Source organism: Octopus bimaculoides, chromosome 8 (genome assembly GCF_046866305.1).
Source record: "Octopus bimaculoides isolate indiv1 chromosome 8, ASM4686630v1, whole genome shotgun sequence".
Lineage (NCBI taxonomy): Eukaryota > Metazoa > Mollusca > Cephalopoda > Octopoda > Octopodidae > Octopus > Octopus bimaculoides.
This window is the reverse complement of record NC_142935.1, coordinates 74,276,695-74,298,229: the sequence shown is the minus strand read 5'-3', so window position 1 is coordinate 74,298,229 and position 21,535 is coordinate 74,276,695. Positions and strand designations below refer to the sequence as shown.

Genomic DNA, 21,535 nt, shown 5'->3' with positions numbered 1-21,535 from the left:
TCTATCTATCTATCTATCTATCTATCTATCTATCTATCTATATACATACATATAATATTATAAATATTATTGGAATACAGTAGTATTATTTTTCAGCTAGAGGTAAGACGAAATTTTTTATATTCGTTCGCCGTACACATCTCTGCCTGTATATATTCAGCGAAGCGTTACATAGCGTCGTACTGTTATCGACTGCTATTTCCAGCAAACATTAGTGACTTGTACCACTATTTTCTATTTGTATATACATACATATATATGTATGTGTATACATACACATATATATGTATTACTATATATATATATATATACATATACACACGCGCGCGCACACACACACACACACACACACACACGCACACACATATATATATATAATAGTAATAATTTTATATTTGGATATACATCTTGTAGTATGCTGTTTAAATGATTAAAGCCCGTTCACAGTATTCGGCTACCTTATGTCATCAACAATATAGAGGTATATGCCACTGGATTTACTTCAGGAATTCCTTCGTGTCCATAGAGTTTATAAATTATACGAGAGGAAAAAATGGAAGTCATGAGATTCTTTATTATTCACTTTGATCGTTTCAACACATCGTGCACCTGTGCCTCGCAGGTGAAATGCTTCACAAACAGTCGTGGTGCATCGAAGGTACGGATGTCTCATCAGTTAACTTGTCAAAAAGGTGCCTAGCTTTTTAATCTCCGTTTTGTTTATTTCTGTTACAATGCATTCTGTTAGTTAATAATGTAGAATTCATCTCATAAGCAATAAGATTGCTTACAGTGGATTGTTTGAGACAGACCAGAGAAGATTGTATCGCCTAATACATAACGTTGAAGAAACTATTCACGTTGAGAAGCCGTATGCAGAAGAAGCTAGAAAGTTCTGGAGTGATATTTGCGATAAGGCTGTTAACCATAATGGAGATGCAACATGGCTACAGAAAGTTAAAGTAGAAGTAATTAGTGTGAAGCTATCAGATCTAAAGCTAAATAGTGCGTTAATGAGCAAAGTGTTAGGAGAAGTGCCGAATTAGAAGGGCCGAGATCAGGTTTAGTTCAAGGGTAACTTAGTTGTACATGGGAGACTAGGGAGACACTACAGAGATTCCTGAATGAAGAAGTCACACCTAATTGGGTGACTACAGAGAGCAATACTTCTTATAAAAGACAAAATCAAGGGCAATGTAACTAGTAATTATAGAGCAATCACTGACTTACGATTAGTGTGGAATCTGTTAACAGGAATGCTCACACAAAGTATTCACGAGCATCCTGACAGCTAGAATTTATTGCCAGAAGAGCAGAAAGTTTGCAGGAAAAAAGCTACAGAATGCATGAGTGATGATTATATCATTTTAAGAGGCTGCAGTAAGGGCCTTTTATCCTCATCTGGGGCACCGAGGTATTTCTGGTGCAACTTATTTTTATCCTCAAGAGGTTTATTTATCTATAGATCGTTTTCATCAAACCAGTCCCGATGTTTTCTGTTTCTGAGACCAAGAACCTCAACTCCAACATTATAAATAGTGGTCTTAAACTGAGCCCAAGTTCAATTAAATTACACTTCTCCAATAGCATTTCGCGGATTCACCTGTACCTTAGTGTCCCTTAATTTCAACACATCAATACATTTAGGGACTTATATTACTCTAGATCTCATTCTACGCATGATGCGTAGTTTCAATTTACCGCGTATGAGCATATGGTCAGTCCCGTGTTCTGCACCTCGCATGACTCGGACAGTGCAAACATCTGGAAAGTCTCGTTTCCTGGTGATAAGATAATCAAGAATATGTCCATGTTTGTATCTTGGGTGCATCCAGGTAGCTTTATCGATATCCTTCTGATGAAAAACAGTGTTGAAGATGATGAGATCAAGTTCAGTGCAGAGCTGAAAAAGACGGAAACCATTATCGTTTATTTTCCCCAACCGTGTCTACCTAGTACATCCCAAGTCTCATAATCCAACACGGACTTTGAAATTGCCAAGAAGGAGGATCTTATCTGCATTTCGAATCGAAACCATAACCTATCTGTGATCTTCATAGAAAGCCATGATAGATTCGCTACTGCTATCAAGAGTAGGAGCATAAACAGAAATAAGAGTCATAAAACGATTGCATGATAGAGGAGCTCGAAAATACATAACCCCATCACTGAAATCATTAGGTTCTATTTTGTGGATTAACTCGGTACGAATGGCAAAGCCCATACTCGTTTTTCACCCCTTGGTTTACCCTTCCAAAAGAAAGTGTATCCAGCACCTGTTTCTGTCAATTGATCTTCTTCACTCAACCGAATTTCTGAGAGTGCAGCAATGTCAACGTTATACCTAGCCAACTCCTTGGCTATTATGCCAGTTCGCCGTTCAGGGTTACTTGACTCTTCAAGATCAAGAAGTGTCCTGACATTCCATACACTTACCCATAATCTATATTTCTTGCTTGCATGTTTTCTCTTTGTATTCCTTCTACTGTAGGGAACAGCCTTCAGCTGCAGGTTGCTGATCAGCTTGATGGTAGAACAGGCATTTGTTTTGGTCACCTTTTCTAGATCTTTCCCAGATTTCTGGGTGAGCAGTGCTACCAGAGAGAGGGCTGATTAGACACTCTCGACCACGTCAAGACATGAGGCTGTTCTTTCAACAATGCAGCCACGTTAGATTGGCCCTGAGCCGCCCGCATACAGATTCGTGACTATGCGCTCCCAGCCCGTTATGCTTGCACATGTCGCCACTATTCCATCGCCGAGGGACTTGAAGAAATATCTTTACATTTAAATATCAATACCACACGCTTTCACGACACGTATAGCACCCACTCCTCTCCTAGAATCTGATATCCAGTGACAAACCAAGGCAAGATGACTGGGTGATTACGGAAGTCGCATGTTTTATTATCCCGGAGTCTAACCGCTTCAGTGGTTTTATATCAGAGTATCTTTCTCTCAGTCTTTGCCCAACAAAAGGATAATAACTGCAAGACAGCAGTGGAGGATTTGAATTCAGAGTTACCTTCTCCTAGAAAGATTGCCTTCCCCACGGATTTATACGTATACGTACATACATACATACATACAAACATACATACATATATATATATATATATATATATATATATATATATATATATATATATATATATATATATATATATATATATATATATATATAAGAATTTAAGGATTGGAGAAAACGCATGTTATAATTGCATACTTTATTCCTACATATGTTTCAAAGGATTACAACCTGTGTGATCCATAGGGATCTTTGATATTAAAATTGTAACCTTCTCATCAGGGAAAGCATGGGAATCATCTTAAACGTAAGACATCCTTTCCTTGATGAGAAGGTTACAATTTTAATATCAAAGATCCCTATGGATCACACAGGTTGTAATCCTTTGAAACATATGTAGGAATGAAGTATGCAATTATAACATGCGTTTTCTCCAATCCTTAAATTCTTAAATATACTCAAATACCCAAAATTTCAAGGAGTTCCTGCCTTAAAAACAGGAACTAAACCACAGTTATTTTGTGTTCTTTGCTACATTTGTTTCTATTAACCCATTTATTCTATCAGAAGAATTTTTATTCATTAAGATAGAAGAAATACACATAATTATATATATATATATATATATATATATATATATATATATATATATATATATATATATATATATATATATATATATATATATATATATATATATACATACATACACATATTCATATATATTTATATATATGTATATACATATATATATATATATATATATATATATACATATATACATACACACACATATACGTGTATATATATATATATATATATATATATATATATATATATATATATATATATATATATATATATGTACATACACACATACAGGGTGCGATGGGTAAATTGTCGCCATTTTATATTTTTAATTTCGTACATGCGCATTGTTTGGTTTTGATTTTGTCGACTACACAGTATAGTAGGATCACTTGGGGAGCATCTGTGTGAAAAACAGCACCATGACGCAATTCACTCTGAGACAGATTTGGAAATGACATACTATATTGCTTGGCATTCACACGGGAAGCTCCAATACGAACATTTCAGAGTATTAGGGTGTCAATATGGGGACAGAGCAATCTAAGGGCATGTAACGAGAGTGATAAAAATCAAACATCTTGTCAATATCATGGTTTTTGTAGTGGTCACTAGTGATGGCGACGATATACCTCCATATATCTTCCCACACGGCCTCAGATTCAACACAGGTGTATATTTCAAGTGCCTGGAGGAGTTAGTGCTACCTTGGGTGAAGAGGGTGGCTGCTGGAAGACCTTTTGTCTGTCAACAGGACTGTGCACCAAGCTACACTAGCCAAAAAACCCAGTCATGACTCTCAGACAATTGCTGCGACCACAACACCCCTAACATCTGGCCATCTAACTACCTAGATTGCAGCCCCCTTGATTATTATGTATGGGACGCAGTTGAACGAGAGACCAACATAATTCCTTGTAACACTAAAGATGAACTGAAGACAAGTATTATGGCAGCATTAACCGACATAAACACGGAGAATGTCCAGAAGTAGTCTGGAGATCGTGGTTGAAGCCAACGGCGATGTTATTGAGTAAATTTACTCTTGGTATTTCAAGATATTTTATATAATTTTGGTAAATATATCTGTTGAAATGTCAGTGTTATTTTCATTTTTGATTAAATTTAGACTACAATTTATTCACCGTACCCTGTATATATGTGTACACATATATATATATATATATATATATATATATATATATATATATATATATATGTTAATAATTCAATGATGATCAAATAGATCTTGGCATCTTCGCCTGCATATTACTCTTGGGTAACAAGTTACACAGAAAACGTATTCCGGGTAATTTAAGTTGTGAGTGCAGTGGTATACAAAAAACTGAAACTTTGTATTTGGTATTTTAGTATTTAAGATATTTTTATGTAATTTTTGTAAATATATCTGTTAAAATGAAATGTCAGTGTTATTTTCATTTTCACCAAGTTTAGACGACAGTTTATTTACTGCACCCTGTACATAAATACAATATTGATCATTAGAACAATCTCAAATAATCTAATATTTTTCCTTCACTGAATTATGTGTGTGTGTGTGTGTGTGTGTGTGTGTGCGCGCGTTTGTGTGTGTGTGTGTGTGTGTGAGAGAGAGAGAGAGAGAGAGAGTGCGTGCGTGTGTGTACATGCATACCTGCATATACCTTAACACTTATATTGAGTAACCTTTCACCCTACAAACACAGAAACGCTTTTACACAAGTATACAGGCATCTATCATTTTCTACATATGTAGAGCGAAATAAAAACTGAATTTATGATAATACTGACAAGGTAGAACAAATATACAGTGATAGATAGATGTGCACAGCAGTAACTGTTATATATTTCAATAAATTCATTCTATATTTTGTATTATTGAACAGAGTTTGCTCTGAACATTGCATTCTTTTCATTTGATAGGTCGTTCATACATTCATTTTTGTTTTTGTTAGGTCTAATCAGCTTACAGGTATTTTGTTTCATAACAGCTACATATATGTCACATAGGCTGATATAATTGAAGATGTTTGAAGGAATACCTGATTGAACATTCTTTGAGCAAAAACGTCCGCTACTCTTATTCATATGCTTTAACTGAGCCAGAAGTTGCATTGAATCTCTTCGCAATTTTAATGGCAATTTGAACCATGTATTTGACCAGTGGAGAATTAGAACTTGAATGACAAATATAATGTGTTGTTATTTTTGCCTTTATAGATGCATGCCATCGACAGAAGGTACATATTTACTTTTAGGTAAACAAAGCAATTACGAGAAAAACGTTTTACCAAAGATAATTTTCGATCAGGTGTCTCCTCGATTTATAGAAGAAAATTCTAATCCCTGACATGAATGCAAAATTCGATAATTTATTGTAAACTTACAGATAATTTTCATCAAAGTGAAAGCTTATCTTTACACCTACAAATATATTACGTTACTTGTAATTATATGTATTGTACTTGAAAAGGATGCATGCTTGCAGAAAGAGTACAATGTATTATCAATATTCGATGGTCAGACTTTTAATATCGGTAGAGCCTACTTTTCTTTCTTCCTGTCACTTATTTATTTATATTTGTGGCAGTGTATCAATGCAAAAATTTATCTAATAACATTTAGAGAATAATTGAAGAGATATTGATAAAGAAATTGGACTGCTGGAAAAAAAGTTAACTGTTCTTATATTGTTTGGCAATTTGCTATAAACAATGTATAGCGCATTTCACTTTAAAGTCTAGCTACTAATATATACAACCTTAAATAAACATTTAAGGTAATTATTATTGACTCCTTTTACAGATTGTAGTGAGAGTTTTAAATCGTACTAACGGAATGCAATAGAAAGGGAATTTAGATTTATTTCTTAAAAATGAAAGTTTTAATATTTCGATGATCTACATTTTATCTTCATCAACCTTGTAAAACTAAGCGGACGAATCATTTAAAAACTGGTAGCAATGAAGTAGAATATGAAGAACTTAGTATTGCTTGCCAAATAGGTCTACACACACAAATATGGATGCAAACGAGACCAAAAGAAAAGGACTCAAAGAAAAAGACTTCCTGTGACCATTTTTATTCGAGCAATAATCAACAAAGAACCTCCAACAAAATCTATAGTGTGAAAATCAAATGCATTCATTCAACATTCAATATCTCTGTATATATACCTGTTTGACTTCGAGAAAACATTCTTTGAGTACGCGCAGGAGTGGCTCTGTGGTAAGTGGCTTACCAACCACATAGCTCTGGATTCATTCCCACTGCGTGACACCTTGGGCAGGTGAATTCTACTATAGCCTCGGCCGACCAAATCCTTGTGAGTGGAAACTGAAAGAAACCCGTCGTATATATATGTATATGTATATAAATGTGTGTGTGTGTTTGGGTGTTTGTGTTTGTCCCCCCAACATCGCTTGACAACCGACGCTGGAGTGTTTAGGCCCCCGTAGCTTAGCGGTTCGGCAAAAGTGACCGATGGAATAAGTACTAGGCTTGCAAAGAATAAGTCCTGGGGTCGATTTGCTCGACTAAAGGCGGTGCTCCAGCATAGCCGCAGTCAAATGACTGAAACAAGTAAAAGAGTAAAGAGTTAGTATTCCTCTCTTCTCTCTCTCCCCAGCCATTTCCTCCTCCTCCTCCTCTCTATCGTTACTTTTCTGATCTGAAGAAAGAAATGATTGAAAATATAAAGTCTTTAGTTTAAAAACATGATTTCTAGAAGTAATTGGAAAATAATATAATGATGAAATATGTTTGTTGTAACTAAAATATTAACTACGTTGATCCGAAAGATATGTGAATTTAATTAAACCCAATTCTGAAATTGAAATATAATTATTGGAAATAAATATTTTTATGACAAATTTGTAATTAAGGAAGTCAATTACCGAAGAGTGTTAGCGTCCAAAAGTTTCCTGAGGTAGAAGGTCCGAGATGTTTGTGGAGGGGGCCAGTCGAATAGCTCGACTCTAGTGCGCAACTGGTGCTTAGTTCATCGATCTAGAAAGGATGGAAAGCAAAGTCGACCTCAGCGGAATTTGAACTCAGAACATGAAAACAGACGAAATATCGCTAAGCATTTCGCCCGGCGTGCAAATGATTCTTCCAGCTCGCCGCCTTGACTTATTAATATTATTGTAAAATAAGTACCGACTTAACTGACATATACAGTGATATATACTGGTAATGAATATTTTAGACCAAAACCACGACTGCATGTTTGTCTGCATTCTTTACCACATCCGTCTATTTTGAAACTCTTAGAAAATTTTACAAATGAAACATCATATTGTTTCGAATTCGATTAACCCTTTTCTATCTTCTGTCAATCAACGAGCTCCAATGTTTAAAGTGTTCTTCCTATTAACAACTCACATCTTTCTTTCACGTGGAATAATAAAATATAATATTCTTAAACCTTATGAAACGTGTTTTAATTTCAGTTCCTGATTTTACGAAGATATCTTCATGAGGGATATTTTCTCGAAACCCATCTTGTGTATATAATAGATATTGTATATAGAAAATATTAAAATTGATATTTATTTGAGTATAAAATTTGAAACCGGTCTGCGGTGACATTACTAGCAACTGTAACGAAATTTAAAGTGCTGAATTCTTTGAAATCAGAGAAGAAGGAATTCAACGGTTGCAGTTGGTGAATAGTTACACTTTAGTGTTTTGAAAATTTCTAGATTTAAATATAGAGCATATGTTTGTAGAAGGAAGCTTGCAATTCAAATGAGTTTTCATAACAGCGTGACCATTAAAATGAAAGCCTTAAACATCGATGCATTTAATTAAACCTGAATGAAAGACAGAAGAAATTCCATCAGAAACTGAAAAATTTCTATTGCTTCTTCTATTTGCTTTGACTGATTCAGCATATTCAAAATGACAATCCATAATGTTTCTGTTTACATTAAACTCAATATGTAAATGCAGACAAAAATGCATCAGAAAAATATGCTGATCTTTCGAAATATGATGGAAGAAGCACCATATTGTGACAAACTGACGTCCAATGTTTATGAAACAAGCCTATTCTGAAAAAAAAAGCCGCTTTCAAAGGCATTTATCGAAGAAAAATCACAACCGGATTGAAGTATCAAATAATTAACTGTTCAAAACATCAAGAAAGGAGCAATCAAGAACTGAAAGAAAATTTATCTTAAATGGAAGAAATTATCGTAAAAGAATCTTATGCTTCATGAATTGGAAAAGTCCAAACTATTAATATTGGATATCGATCCTAACATCAAACGAAGCATGCCAGTTACATAAAATAGATTCGTGCATGTAGAGAAGACAAAAGGATAAGATAGAAATGCGGTTAGAATTACACTAGATAAGTATATTTCAAAGAAATAAATTCGTAAGTCTGTATCCTAGCATACTTTTTATATACATTCTGCATAGAATAACGTTTTATGTCTAATAAACGGTTGAATAGTAAGTGAATACTTATTATATATACTTACTATTACTATATATACTTATGGCGAGCTAGCAAAATCGTTAGCGGCATTTCAAACCTTATGCCTACAAGGGAAAAGTAGAAAGGATAATAAGCAATAAATAGTTCACATTAGAATGAGACAGTTAGATAGATAAATCCTGAGAGATTTGTTTACAAAATATCTACTGAGAAAAGTACGTATCTATAACTTTCTTAATACTGGTTTGAAAATTTTGCCACAAGGTCAGCAAGTTCGGGGCACGAGGTAAGTCGATTACATTCAATCCAGTGCTCAACTGGTGCTTATTTTATATCGATCTCGAAAAGATGACAGACAATGCAGACCTCCGCTGAATTTCAACTCAGAACGTAGAGATCGATGAAATGCTGCTGGGCATTTTGCCCTGCGTGCTAAGGATTCTGCCAGCTCGCCGTCTTCTATCATCCCTTATATTAAGTTCAGTTTTTAAGGCGATTAGTGGGCAGAATCGTTACCTTGCCGGGAAAAATAGCGGCATCTCGTCCGTCCATCTTTACGTTCTGAATTCAAATGCTATCGAGGTCAACTTTGCTTTTTATCCTTTCGAGATCGATAAGTGCCGTTGAGCGCTGAGGCTGATGCAATCGACCTACCCAGTTCCCAGAAATCGCTGGCCTTCTGCCAAAATTTGAAACCAGTATTAAGTTCTATTTTTGCTGTTGTTTATGATTGACCCAAATGATCGCCATTTAATCCGACGAGCGATTAATTGCGATGTAGCTTCATCTCTCGGTCAACGTTGCAGGCTTCTCCTCACTTGTGTGTATATCACAGACTGTATATTTGGATTTAAAAAAAGAAATAATTTAAAGTATATTTAGCTGTTATCTCTAGCGGTTCAAGCTATTGTATTGAAGTTCTCCCTTTTTTTTGTATTTAGTTAAAATGGATTTATGCTTCATGACGTTATATCTATCATACTGATACGTTTAAACAACGCGTTCAATTTTGCTTTTTGGGGCACGTACACAAGATGAAGAGGAAGTCTACGTTTTTAAAAAGAATGGAATAAAAATGAGCTATTAAATATTTTTCTTCTACACATAGGCGCAAGTGTGGTTGTATGGTAAGAAGATTCCTTCCCAACAACATGGCTCTGGATTCAGTCTCACAGCGTGACGCCTTGAGCAAGTGTCTTCTACTCTAACCTCGGGCTGAGCAAAGCATTGTCACTTGATATGGTTGACAGAATGTGAAAAACGCTAGCTGTGTGTGTGTGTGTGTGTGTGTGTGTGTGTGTGTGTGTGTGTGTGTGTGTGTTTGAATATGTGTCTGTGTGTCCTATGTCTCCGCTTGACAACCGGTGCTGGTGTATTCATGTTCCTGTAACTTACGGCTCATCGAAAGACACCGACGGAATAATTACCAGGCTTTAAAAAAAAGTACGCAGTAGGGTCGATTCTTTCGAGTAAAATCATTCAAGGTCGTGCTTCAGCATGGACAAAAACAAATAAAAGTATAAAAGAAAAGCATAAAAGAATATATACACATATATATTTCAGTATTTGTCAAACAAATCTATTCAGAAGGCATTAATCGACCCAGGAATATATTAGAAACCACTTGCGAAAAGTGCTGCAGAATGGGACTGAACTAGAAATCATATGCCTGAGACGTAAACTTCTTACTACACAGTCAAGCCTGCACCTAAAATTTGATGCCAATCTCCGGATGCCGAAACCCAGGATCGAATCCGGAACATTTATATCTTCAGTCTAACGCTCTTGTCCTCCCACGTATATGTATACATAAATATATACACATACATGTATATATACAAGGGGTGCTCGTTAAAGATTTCCGCTGATCCACTTCCGGTTATTGTAGGAAACGGAACTTGTACAGGTATAATTAAACATGCCTCTACATATCACATTGTAATTTGCATATATCCACTAACATTCGTTTGCCTTTTACGGCTAAAGAAGTGGACTAAGGTGTTATAATGGAAGCAGTTGAATGCAGATCAGTGATCAGGTTTTTATACTTCAAAGGCCGTACACCAAAAGAAACTTTCAATGAGATGAATGGAGTTTATGGTGATGATGCACCATCATACGACGTAGTCAGGCACTGTCATCGCCAGTTCAAATGCGGTCAGAAATTGGTGGAAAATGCTGCTATTCCTAGACGACCACATTCCGCTATCCATAAAGTGGAAACCACCATTTTGGAGGGTCACCGCATATCTATTCGGCAACTAGCCTATGTTTAGGGTCCGTGGAAAAAAATAATTCACGACCATTTGCACATGCGGAAGTTGTCTGCATGATGGGTTCTCCGAATGATCACACCTCTTCATAAGCAGGAATCAATCAATTGCTCCCAGGCTTTTTTTGCAATGTTCCAAAAAAACGAGGAGGACTTTTTTTCGCAGAATTATCACAAAGGATGAAACATGAGTCCACCACCATGATCCTGAGACTAAAGTCCAGTCCAAGTAATGGAAGCATAACTCTCCACCTCCAAAGAAGGCTCGTGTCCAACCCCCAACAGGTAAGGTGATGCTCACAGTCTTTTTGAACCAGTGCGGAGTAGTGGTGATTGATTTTCTGACAAAGTGCACCACAATTACCGGGGAATATTATGCTTCTCTGTTGCAGAAATTGCGACACGCCATCAATGCAGAGAGACGTGGCAGGCTGACCAAAGGAGTCCGCCTCCTCCAGACAACTCCTCAGTTCGCAATGCGCCATGTTGCCCAAATGAAAACACACTCCTGCGGCTATGAAATCATTCCTCATCCCCCTTACTCTCCCAACCTCACACCATCTGACTTCCACCTCTTTCTTACAATGAAGTCTATTTTGAAGGGGAAGCACTTTTCGGATGATGATGAACTTATTTCCGAGGTAAAGTCGTGATTCCAGACGCAAGCTACCGACTTCTATAGACAAGATTTTCACAGCTGCATAAAGCGATGGGAGAAGTGTGTCACCACTGGTGGTGGCTATGTAGAGAATTACTAATGATTATGCCAAGTGTCGTTTATCCCAGTCGTTGGGAGGTGGGTCCGGCGAATTTTTAATGAACACACCTCGATCGTATACATAGAACAGTCTGGAATACATTAAGCAAAATGAAAAACTTACAGATGAAGTTAGCTACATTGAGATCGATGGGTCAAAAGAATATTGGTGGAACTAAAAAGTTAAAACAGTCATTAAGTGAAAAGCCCTGATATTGCCGTGTGGGGCCATAAGGAAAAGACGTGTTCTGCTGTGGAATTAGCTACCTTCTGGACACAAATGTGGATAGAAAAATACAAGAGAAAAAAGGACATGTATAGATCTGCAAATCCAGTCCCCAAGATACATTTTCAGTTTTATACCTATTTTTATTGGAGCAACATGGTATATACCAACCCGCCTAGAGGAAAGTATAACTTGACCTGGGTTTTGGGGAAGAAAATGCAAATTCTTAATTAATACACTACAAATGGTAACGATATCTGGGACTATAACAATTTGTAAGACCTTCTTAACATTAGAAGGATGATGAACAAAACATGCTTTCCTTTATTATCTCGCTACCAAATAGGCAGCAGATCAAAATTTTTTCTCAATTAAAAAGAAAGAGTACATTATACATATGTATGTGTATGTATATGTGTGTATGTAGGTAGGTATAAGTACGTACGTCCAAACACAAGCATACATTTGTGCAAAAATAAAACGAAAATGAGTTATCATTGGCATGCATTTGGATAACAAAGAGGAATAACTTTATATTATATATCATGTGAGATAAGTTTCTTTTAGTATCTCGGCGTCCAGAGAGTGTAGACGAAATAATTGCTAGCAATTAATACTAACTCCAAATTAGAAAGGAAAAAAAAAAATCTCAAGAATCGAAAATTCTCCTAAATTAACATGCCATTAAAGAAAGAATGTCTGATTGTCTGAAGAGTATAACAAAGACATGTGTCATAAGCACCATCAGTTGAGCAAATGCATAAACCTTATCTTCAGCAGACAATGCACATACACACACTCACACACATAACATAGACTTATATATGTGTGTGTGCGCGCGTGTGTGCGTGCGTGTGCGTGCATATGTATGCGTTTGTCTATGTGTGCGTGAATGCCACATTCATGAACTGCTTTTAAAAAGCATAACCAAATTTCTAATACAGATATGCTAAACTGAAAGACAACATTGTGGAATAGTTTCAGTTTATAACTGGATTATATGCCACAAAGCTGCGTTTCGCACTCGTATTCATAATCAATAATTTTGTTGTCTTCTGGGTGTGTATAAAATTAACTGAGGCGTATCAGCAATAACACAGTAAACGCATTGTCTGTAATGGTGTCACAAGTGACACATTTGAAGTAACGGATATAGTAGACAAGTACTAAAGCTAACAATTCCCGTTTTAAAATAAGTAAACAACCTCATTATAACAATAAACATTGAAAGTTGAATCTATTTTAAGCAGATTGTGGAAGCTTAATGTTTACTTTCCTACCAACATCAATATATCTGTTTGTTTCCCCTTATACTTCATAAGACAATTCAATATTTATTTAACATTTGATTTTATCGGAAGGGATTTAGCTTTGGCAACTGATAAAAAAATCAAGTACTTATAAGTGCCTCTTAATTAAGGATTGTTTTTAAATATTAATGAGATATCTTAAAAGGTTATAGTAATTTTTTGTTTTAAAGACATAAAATTGTAGACTGAATTATATGTGTATTTAACGTATATATGTATTGAGTATGTTATTAAAATATCAACGAAGATTTATGCATATGTTGCTTTCAAAATTTGGCTCACGGCCACTAATTTCGTGGGACGGGATAAGCTAATTACTGCGAAACAGATGTTCAACTAGAACTAATCCACCTGTAAAGAATAAAAAGGAATTTGAACACAGAACGTAAAGACATCCTAAATTGGGTGACCGGTGTGCTAACAATATCGCCAGCTCGCACTCTTTGATTTATTAATAACAAGTATGTCTTAAAAATGTGAGCATGCTAGGGCACAGTTAGTGGAAGATTACTTCTCCAGAACGGATTGAACCCCAGTCTCTCGCGTTGCAGGCTGGGATACTTACTATTATAGTAAGAGGACGACTCTTATTCAAATCATTTATCAAATATTTTTTTCTACTCTAGGAACGGAGCCCACAATTTTGGGGCAGGGGATCAGTCGATTAGAGCGACCTCAGTACGCAACTGGTATCTAATTTATTAACACCAAAAAGTAACGTTGACCATGCGGAATTTGAACTCAGAACATAAAGACAGACGAAATACCGCTAAGCATTTCGCCCGGCGTGCTAACGTTTCAGCCAGCTAACCGCCTTCTCGTTTATACAGTATTATCGTCTATTAATATCTTTTATTTGTTTCGGTGACTCGAGTTCTTCCATGCTAACACCACCTCTCTCATCCAGCCTATCACGCGGAAACAAGGTCGGTAAAAAAACGAACAATATTACACGAATACAATAAAAATAATAACAGGACATAACAACAGGTGTCTTTCGACTAAGGACGAATTAAATTAAGCTGGCGTGAGACATATATATATATATATATATATATATATATATATATATATATATATGCCTACCATGTTTATTCTTACACACACACACACACACACACACACACACACACACACACACATATATATACATATATATATATATATATATATATATATATATATATATATATATATAAACAAATAATAAATCAGTATATGCATATATACGTACAGGTATGTGCATACCTACGTCTACCTGTATATATAGGTGCATATCTGGGTACAGGACATTGCAAACAAAACGTAGACAAGAAAATAATAATAACCAGAGTACAGAAAACACACAAGCCACATAGAGAACATTTTTTTTCATCAGCTACCCCCGTTTTAACACCGGCGTTTCGAAGAGTTGGGCAAGACGCATCGTTAAAACGGCTCTTCCCATGGACCGCAAATTCAATTTGTATACACACATTAAACCTGTGCCATGGAGGAATGTAGTGGTGGACAAAAAACAAGACAGGAAAGCAAACGGAAAAGGCTATGCGGCCAGACGTGAAAAATTATGTGTATATGAACGCTGTGAGGCACGAACTTAAAAGTGGGGACGAAGTAAGTTCGCGTGTTTGCTCGGCGATAGCCAAGGAAGAAAAGGATTAGTGACCGGAAGCATGTGACCATGCAGGGGTAAGGGAGAGAGAGTGAGAGTGGTAGAGGGAAAAACAGAGGGAGGAAGTAGAAGAATAGGTGAGCAACGAGAGAAAGAGAGGAAGAGAGGAATATAGTAGTAACAGAAGGAAGTACGAGAGGGGTAAAGAGAGATAGAGAAAGAGATAGAGTCGCGTCAGAAAATATAAAGTTGAAATAACTACTTACAACAGTGATGACGCTGGCGTTCGGTCCTGTAAAAACAAATAATAAATGAGTTATATATATATATATATATATAATACAAAATGGGACAAGAACGCAAAACATCCAGACAGTTAGGCGATACAAGAAAGGGACAACAAAACATCCAGATAGACGATACAAAGAAAGCAAGTACAGGTCATTCGGAGTTTTCTTTCCTCAGTCGAGATCCAGATTATCTTTGCAATTTCGGCTAGTTATTCTCAATATTGCTCCAATCAGACCAGCCCCAAGTAAAAACTAAGCTAAGAGCATTAGATTCCTTGGAAGAAAGCAGCGAATGTATACAAAAACAAGGACTGAAAAAACGAACAATGTTACACGAATACAATAGAAATAGTAGCAGGACATAACAACAGGTGTCTTTCGACTAAGGACGAATTAAATTAAGCTGGCGTGCGTCGAAATAAAGGTTTACGGGAGAGATACAAGATTTCACAGGCACAGGGAGGAATGTCGATGTCGCAGGCACAACGTCCGGTCAAGAAAGAAAGAAAGATCAGGCTTGGCCGAATGCCAGTCACATGGGAAGAGAAGAGAGAGAGGTGGAGGCAGAGGGACACACACACAGATACACACACACACACACACACACACATACACACACACACACACACACACACATATATATATATGTGTGTGTTTATCTGTAAGAATATGTGGCACCTATTCGGTAGCCATGATAAAACTCCGACTTTCGGATGCCGGGGTGGGAACCCACGCCACCATGTCTTCAGTTATCCGGCCGTTGAAAATTCTTGTGAAACATTCCTCTATTTACATAATATCGAGGTCTCTTTCTTTTGTTGTCCTTTTTAGCAATATATACATACATATATATATATATATATATATATATATATATATATATATATATATATATATATATATATATATATATATATATATATATATATATATGTATGTATGTATATATATATATATATATATATATATATATATATATATATATATATATATATATATATATATATATATATATATATACATATATATATATATATATTAGGGATAAAATCCAAAATTACAGGTAAAAACTCAATTAAAATCAATTTATTAAAAATTAAAGTAAAATTAAGTTTCACAGTATAAAACATATATAAATATATAGTTTTAAGGAAAAGAACCAAGGTTTATGAACTCATCGATGAAAATCCACTGTCACATATAGAAAAAATTTATAATTAAAAGCACAATAAATAAGTATAATATAATACAATGTAAATATCATAAGATCAATATATATATATATATATATATATATATATATATATATCGAGAAAAATGTCAGAATTCTAGAAAAAAAACATCTTTTTATTTCTTCATTATTATTAGCGCTTTCTTTCATTTCTCGAACTTGCCAAATAAAATTTTGTGAATATACAAACAACTTGTTCCTTTATATAAAACATGTTTCTGTGGGGTTTAGAAGAGAAAATGTTTTTTTTGTTTTTTGGGGTGAGGTTCCATGACATTGGAGACGGATAGATAGAAATATAGGTAGGTAGATAGGCTGATAGATAGATAGATAGATATATAGATAGATAGATAGATAGATAGATAGATAGATAGATAGATAGATAGATAGATAGACATATAGATAGATAGATAGATAGATAGATAGATAGATAGATAGATAGTCATACAGATAGACAGATAGGTAGAGGAAGTGAGAGAGAAGGGGTATCCCCTTTCGTATTTACCATTTATTTATTTATTTATTTATTTATATATTTAGTCCTTTACTATTGTATTGGAATGAATTTAAGGATGGTGGCCTCTTCAAAATGAAAACAAAGAAAAATAACAGGCGCAGTCTGGAGATCACTCAAATTCATTTTGCTTTCTTTCTTTTTCAGCTCTTTGAGTTATATTTAGAATACAAAACGTACTGTCTTCCCTTCCAAACATTCAATTTTGGAGGGAATTTTTTTTGATGAAATGTAGTTCTTCATGAAAAAAAAACATTACTATAATATTTGCAAATCAGCAATTAATAAATAAATAAATAAATAAAATGAAATGAAATACACACACACACACACTTACACATACACACACACATATATATATATATACACGTAAAGCTAGAATATCCCAATGCTATACATATATATACTTCAACATTTGTAGAGATGAGAAACGTTTGGCACAAAAAAATGCAAATCCTCCACTTTACCTTCAGACATTCAATTTTGGGAAGAATCCCTTGATGAAGTGTGTGTGTGTGTGTGTGTGTGTGTGTGTGTGTGTGTGTGTGTGTGTGTGTGTGTGTGTGCGTGTGTGTGCGTGTGTTTGTATGTGTGCGGGCGTGTGTGTCTGTTTGGGAATATGTCCATGTTTATATTGTAACTTCGATCACGCCTCTTTCAATTTCATGTTTTTGCATTAGAGAACATTAGTATAACACCTACAAAATGTACTCCCTCCACTTTTCTTTCAAACATTCAATTTTGGAGGGAATTGTTTGATGAAATGTAGTTCATTTACTTTTTGATATTGCGGATCGTCCCGTGCACATTTGTAAAAGGGAAAAATTTTGAATTTTCCGTCGCTGCATATTTCCAGGTGCTTACTTAATGGTATGTTGCGTAATTCCTCTTGTCGGATAACGTTACTTCTGAATTCTTGCGCGTTGGCAGAGGGAATTATTTGTTTTGCCAACCAATGCAATTTTTTTTTTTGTTTTTTGAGGTTTAGCGTTTTGCAGTTCATATCGGCAGTTATTTTGAAAAAGGATCCACTCTGGAATTTTATGTGAGAATCACTTTCCAAGTATTTGAAGTTGTTGATGTTGTTGTATGTTCCACATCTCCTATCTCCACATTATTTGGTTATTCCAGGCCTGTGTGTGTTAACGAACGGAATCTTGTTTTCATTAACTTCTTTCCTTAGGTGTCCGTAGTTGAGCGATGTTCAGTTTCTTCGCCTTTTTAATTCCCTCATTAATTAATCCTAAGGGGTATTTCTACATTGTGAAGAACCCTTTGATTTCGTTGAGTCGGATTTCACGTATTTTGGGGTCAGTCGCTATAATACAGATGCGTGTTTCCATACTGTATGGGATGTTTCTTTTGATGAGTGAGGGATGGCAAGAGTAGAAATTTAAATATTGTTGTGTGTCAATTTTTTAAAAATAAAATATGTCTGTTGTGACTGTGGAGTTCTGTATTTTTATGTGGATATCCCGGAATGGTAGTTTATTGCAACTGGATTCCGTCGTGAATTTGATGGATGGGTGAAGTGTGTTCAGTATATTGTTATATATATTTAGATCTTCATTCGATTTGTCCCAGAAGATGAAGCAATCATCAAGGAAGCGTTTCCACTTTTTAATGATATATTTCTTGTACTCCTGATCAAAAGTTTTTCTACTTCCTCATAAAGTTTTTCTTTCAAGTATCCCATAACTAAGTTTGCATATGAAGGCGCAAATCGTGTACCCATAGCTGTGCCCTTTTAGCTGTCGATAGGCTTTATTATCGAATCTAAAGGTATTTTCTTCTAGTAGTAGTCGCGTCACCTTTGTGAGGAAGTCAGTCTTGAAGCGTTCATTTATCCGTTCTCTATGTTTCTCTATCCAGTGTTTGATTGCTTCTTGGCCTAAAGTGTGAGGTATATTAGTATAGAGATTGGTGATATCAAACCTTGTGAGTATAGTACCTTCTGCGATAGTTGGAGAGATGTGTTGGATGAAATCTATGCCATTCCGTACGTAACTTGGTATTAGAGGGCACAACGGTTTTAATAGTATATCTAAAAAATGATTTAGTTGGTGTGTTGGTGTTTGAGGTCCAGCAACTATTAGTCTTAGTTTGAGGTTAGCAGAGTATTTATACGTACTGGTTCTGCTTATTTATGGCACTTTGTATTTCGGAGCTTTTGTAGATTTTGGGTAATCCGTAGAAATTGCTATCTTTGTTTAAAGAGTTGCATATATAATCTTTCTCCTTGTCTGTGAAGGAATCTTGAAATTCATTGATTAGTCTTCTGATTTTATTCATTATCGTTTTGTCTGGGTGTCTTGATTCTTCTTTGTAGTAGGTTTGGTTTGTTAACATTTCCAATATTTTATCTTTATAATAGCCCTTGTCCATGATTACTATGGCCCCTCCCTTATCGGCTTCTTTTAGGACGATTGAGTTGTCATTCTTCAGTGTTTGTAAGGCTTCCTTTTTTTTCTTCACGAAGGTTTTGTTTGCATCTGTGGGTATTTGATGGAAATTTTGAAATCGTGTCTATAAATGCGTCTAAATATTTGTCTTTTCCCTTGTAGGGGGTGAAGTGGGATTTATTTCTGACTATTGATTCATCATTTAAATCCTTATTTCTGAAAAATTCTATAAGTCGGAGGTGGCGGTTGAAGTGTTCAATATCAGATTTCAGTTCAATGAGAATAGGGGTGAGTGTCGGGATAAACTTGAAACCTTTTAGTAGGAGGTTCATCTCATTCTTGATGAGTCTATCTTCCGGTTTATATGTTCTGTGTGTTCATTTAAATTCTGTGTGTTCATTTAAATTTTGTGTATTATTTGGGTCCAGTGCGTGATTTTGGTATTTTCTCCTTAAAAAAGGTATTGTGTTACCATGTCTCCATTTTCTGATCTCGGCATTCTGGTTTCCATGTAGGCAGGAGGATGGTTCACGTCTTTTATACGAATTCCGTTCGTTATAAGTGTTGCTTTCTTCCCGTCTTCCATGCTCTTTTCGCCATTCAGGATATATGGGATTTTTGGTCGTAAATCGTGGGTTGCTTGAGTTGTCGTGATGATTATTGCTCCTATTATAGTACCTGTGCTGTCTGTATTTTATTTGTTCTTCTTCCCATTTATTAGTTCATCTAGGGTACATGTTATTACGGGTTAGTGGTTGTCTGTATGTTATTTGTCTTTCATGCCTTTTTTCCTTATGGATTGATGGTTGTCTTCTATATTTCAAGTGTTGGCTATTTGCAGTGTCATGTATTGTAGAATATGGGTTTCTAGTGTGTACTTGGTGTGAGATAGAGGTAATTTCCGCGTATGTTCTTGAGTAATTAGAGGTTCGATACCTTAGTCCAGTTCCTCTGGGGTTGGTGCCTATGTTTGTTTTCAGTTTCCTCGTATTTTTTTGTTCTGGTTTGGTTTTCATAATGGATTTGTCTCCATAGTTTTTTTCATAGTTAGTGAACCACTCTTGTTGTTTTTCCCACATTTTTATGGATATTTTCCTTCTCCGTTTGTGTCTTCTTTCCATAGATTTTGCAGTTTTTCATGAAATTGATTGTCACTCCGCTCAGCAATTTGAGCAAACATAACAGCGTCAATATTTTTTACTTTCTCTTCGTGACTTATTTTTCGTGATTGTAGAAAACCGATTTCTGTTTGTAGTTGGCATAAAGCTAAATCCGTACGTATCCTTGTCTCTTCCAGTGATTCATTTCTTATTTCTTTAATAAGAAATTTTCTGGGCAGGATTGGGCTTTCTTTGTTTCGCCAATTGTGGTAGGTGTTTGCTATATTGTTGCATCGAATGATTTTCCAATATGCATGTTTCCTTTGATTAAGGAATTTCTTCCAAAGATGTGGTTTCGAGGTGTTTTGTTCTTGCTACTTTCTTCTTGTTCGTCTCTGTTGTTAGAGCACCTTCTGTGTGGGTTTCATTCACAGTTTTATCTGCATTGGTGAAGATTATATCCAGTCTTGAAATAAGTAAATTTAACGTATATATTTCTGTGAGAAGTTCTGTATTTTTAGTGTTTCTCGGTTGCGAGTTTGAATGTGTTCCATTCATTCTGGCGTCTCGTACAACCAAGGAGATATGTATAGAGTTGTAGGTGTAATGTAGAGAAATTGAATATTGAGAAAAAAAGTCGTCAGCATTTTGGAAAAAAATCTTTTTATTTATTCATTATTATTAGCGCTTTCGATCCTTTCTCGAACTTGTCAAATATAATCTTCTGAATGTACAAACGGGCCTGTTCATTTATATAAA

General features: G+C 35.4%; 1 long non-coding RNA gene across 1 annotated transcript in view; it reads right to left on the bottom strand.

Moving 5' to 3' along the window:
- Positions 1–15,524, bottom strand: part of LOC149134444 (uncharacterized) — a 235,448-nt gene extending 219,924 nt beyond the window's left edge. The window contains exon 1 of the long non-coding RNA XR_016242913.1: positions 15,506–15,524. This is a non-coding gene — a long non-coding RNA (uncharacterized LOC149134444). The remainder of the gene's footprint in view (positions 1–15,505) is intronic.
- Positions 15,525–21,535: the final 6,011 nt, after the last annotated feature.